This window comes from Salmo salar, chromosome 15 (assembly GCF_965601325.2).
Source record: "Salmo salar chromosome 15, fSalSal1, whole genome shotgun sequence".
Classification (NCBI taxonomy): Eukaryota; Metazoa; Chordata; class Actinopteri; order Salmoniformes; family Salmonidae; genus Salmo; species Salmo salar.
Window position 1 is genome coordinate 7687301 of NC_138305.1, and position 4388 is coordinate 7691688.

Here is a 4388-nt window from a genome sequence, read left to right on the forward strand (position 1 = left end):
TTTTTGGTGTTATTCTTCAGCTGGATGACCAAGGTGCATGACCTAAAAGGCTGTTCCTTTGGCTCATCCTCAAAGTATAGATTAGTTGAAATTACTGCAGAAGTTTCATGTTTTGATGTCTGGTTTTACTTACAGATTAGCTTACTACTTTAAGTATGACACTTATGTTGCACTAACTTATGCCCGACCAAAGTCGTTTCAACATCGTTTGCTGCTAAGTGCCTATGTACTGCCTTCCAGAGGCCTAGAAGTACTGTTGCCACGGTTTCAGATTCCTTGGCTTGTCTGGGTCAGCGGCGCTACTTTAAGTTGTTACAGTGCCGGGGAGTTTGGCCTCCATTTTGACAGTGGAAATTCACCAATGCAACTCTAGCAGAAGTCTACGTAGCCAATGGTGTGATGCTGGGATTAATCTTGTGGAATGTTTACTAAACATTTTTTTTTGGGGGGGGGGGGGGGGGTTATGACGCACATCTCCCAAAGTCCCTGTTGGTTGCACTGTTACTAGACCACTCCTGTATAGCTCTTTCCCTGTTGGTACACATGGCACGGCTAGAGGAGGACACTACTCTTCCCAAATTCCTCTTCCTTGCCTCCTCTTTCCCCTCCCTTCTCTAAATGCATTGGAGAAGAAGTTCCAAGGGGAGGGAGCTTGGCTCTTCAATACAGTGAGGTAGAGGGGAAAAGACCGAAATGCCTTCTGTCTAGCCAGCTAGTTAATTGGCACACCGATTCAGCTTATACTTTCTCTTTGATGTGCTTCCCAAATCTCACAGGTGACATTCCAAGGCACTGGAATTCTTGGAGAACTGCACTAAAAGGGGGAGGAAAGCAATAAACCTCAGATGGCTTGGATTTATGATGCGCTCTCCCAGATGCTCCAATAACTTTACAGTATGTGTGGGGATACTTACCTCACCAAATCCACCAGTAAACTTCCGTCACACGGTTTCAATACTTTATATGGGGGGGAAATGGTTAAGTGTAAACCGTAAGGTTCATAAGATTGCTGTACATATCTCACTGAATTGACAGGTTTCAAATCTTCAACATGGCAAACCAGGTGTGACAATATGGGCAGCAAATTTACTTTCATGATGTACGGTACCCATAAAATTAATTGGTACTTCCGACCCTACTGTGCAGACATATTTCATAGGAATTTGGCCCAATGTTTTTTAAACTGTAAATTTCTGTGGCTGCAGCATGACACGGGTTTCAAGCTGCATATGTTACTACTTATTGGCCTGCACGTCACAATCAAGGAAGTGATTCTAGGAGAGTTTGAGAAATTAAATTTTCCCACCGCAAATGTGCCTGGCTCGCTTCTCTTGCTCTGTGTTCCAAAAAGGAACTGAAATTAAACTGTGGCACAACTCCAACCAGAAAATGGACCTTGTGTGGTATTTCTTACTGTAAATAAATAGTAATGAATTTTTCTTAGATGGATAAGTAATTCAATCAGTCAAGTTTCAGATTCATAGTGTCAATGCTACATTTTTACAGAAATAGATCACCTTTCTCAATTCTCAGGCTTTTAAAATCTGGTTAAAAATATTTTGGTATGCAAATAACATTTCTAGAATGAATCTGGAATTGAAGCTAAATCAAAATGATCACTACTGTTCTCCCTTTTTTAATTGTAACTTTTTCACTATGGTAGTGACATTTAGTGGGTTGGTAGGGAATTTAGGTAAATATTTAAAATACAAAGTATGTTTACCTTTTAAAGTTGGAAGACTTGTGAAGTTTGTGAAAATAAGATACAAATGTGACTATTTTAGTTATATATATACAGTACCAGTGAAAAGTTTGTCTAAATACGTTAACTTTTTCTACGTAGTTGATGTCTTCACTCTTCTACAATGAAATAACACATGGAATCATGTAATCAAAATATATTTGAGATTCTGCAAAGTAGCCACCCTTTGCTTTGACGAAAGCTTTACACACTCTTGGCATTTCTCTCAACCAGCTTCACCTGGAATGCTTTTCCAACAGTCTTGAAGGAGTTCCTACGTTTCCTTCGCTCTGCGGTCCAACTCATCACAAACCATCTCAAATGGGTTGAGGTTGGGTGACCTTATGCAGCACCATCACTCTCCTTGGTTACACAGCCTGGAGGTGTGTTGGGTCATTGTCCTGTTGAAAAACAAATGATAGTCCGACTAAGCCCAAACCAGATGGGATGGCGTATCGCTGCAGAATGCTGTGGTAGCCATGCTGGTTAAGTGTGCCTTGAATTCTAAATAAATCAGTGTCACCAGTAAAGCACCATCACACCACCTCCTCCATGCTTCACGGTGGGAACCACACATGCAGAGATCATCTGTTCATGTACTCTGCTTCTCACAAAGACACGGCGGTTGGAACCAAAAACCTTCAATTTGGACTCATCAGACCAAAGGACAGATTTACACCGGTCTAATGTCCATTGCTTGTGTTTCTTGGCCCAAGCAAGTTTTCTTATTGGTATCCTTTTTAGTAGTGGTTTCTTTGCAGCAATTCAACCATGAAGGCCTGATTCACACAGTCTCCTCTGAACAGTTGATGTCTGTTACTTGAATTCTGTGAAGCATTTATTTGGGCTGCAATTTCTGAGGTGCAGTTATCTCTAATGAAATTATCCTCTGCAGCAGAGGTAACTCTGGGTCTTCTTTTCCTGTGGTGGTCCTCATGAGAGCCAGTTTCATCAGTGCTGTGATGGTTTTTGCGACTGCACTTGAGAAAACGTTCAAAGTTCTTAATTTTCCGGATTGACTGACCATGTCTTAAAGTAAAGACGGACTATTGTTTCTCAATGCTTATTTGAGCTGTTCTTGCCATAATATGGACTTGGTCTTTTACCAAAAAGGGTTATCTTCTGTACACCACCTCTACCTTGTCACAACACAACGGATTGGCTTAAACACATTAAGTTGAAAATAAATTCCACAAATTAACTTTTAACAAGGCACACCTGTTAATTGAAATGCGTGAAGCTGTTTGAGAGAATGCCAAGAGCGTTGCAAATATGTCATCAAGGCAAAGGGTGGCTACTTTGAAGAATCTCATATCAAATAGATTTTGATTTTGTGCAACACTTTTTCGGTTACTACATGATGACATACAGTGTGTGATTTCATAGTTTTCATATCTTCACTATTCTACAATGTAGAAAATAAAGAAAATCCCTTGAATGAGTAGGTGTGCCAAACTTTTAACTGGTACTGTATATATACCCCCAATTTACACCACTTGTGTAGAACAAGCCATATATAGAGTTCGGCCATGTTTTACGACGGCCATGTTGGCACCTTATTATTCTTAATACGAGAGCGTCTCTGACAATTCCCTAATGAAATTACCTGCTGTGAACAAGTGAAATGGAGTAGCGAATTTAAGACGATTCTATTCATTAGCATTCAGGATAATATGTATCTAAGTCTGTGGTGTCATGCAAATTGCATATCTGCTTTCAGTGGACATCTTCATAGGTTTTGGAAACTATGGAGGAGAAACTTTCTTGACAAAACCGTGTTGGCCCAACCCTCTGTACACTGTATATGGCTGTGAGGAAGTACCACAGAACAATGAGCCAGATGTTTCACCAGATGTATAAATCTGAAGCGTCTGGTTGGCATTTCCACTCACTACCAAATATGGCGATGAGATGAAGCCCTGTCGGAGAAGATGAAGCGAAATGGATTTTGGCTGACCAGCTACTAATTTTCTCATCGATGAAAAATGTGATCTGTATAGTTCTCTTCCCAAAACTAGAATCTGTTACGTAGAGTGGACTGTTGTTTTGTAGACTTTACCCTTTTCCAAAGTTGTAAAAAATGGCATTGTTCAAGAATTCAAGGGCGAATTGAGTTATTGCACACGAGCACTTCAGAGTTCCCTAACGGATATATGCAAATACATTCTAGAATGCACCATTAGGATGTTGCTAGCTCGTGTGTGTGGCCCTGCCCACCTTGCTTGTTCTGCCCACTATGATACATTTTTGGGAAACGACAGGCTGTTCGTTATAAAAAAAATCTTTGGTAGTGCTGTAGGTTTATTGTGTGGTCAGGGGTTGGACAAAGGTCTATCGTTTTCATGATGTCCGGGGGGGGTACTGAGTGAGCAGTGGTTGCCGCACTTTGGAATGATTGTCTCCCTAAGGCAGACTGGTTGCCTTCCACATTTAACAATGTTCCAGCATGGGTCTAGGATTTCTGAGACTGACCCAAACAAAACCTTTTTTGAATTTTCTTGTGTCCTACAGAAAACCAAAATAATTGTGCTGATGTTACTTCCAGAGGCAGTTTGGAACTCGGTAGTGAGTGTTGTAGTGAGTGTTGCAGGACAAACAATTTTTACGTGCTATGCGCTTCAGCACTCGGCGGTCCCATTCTGTGAGA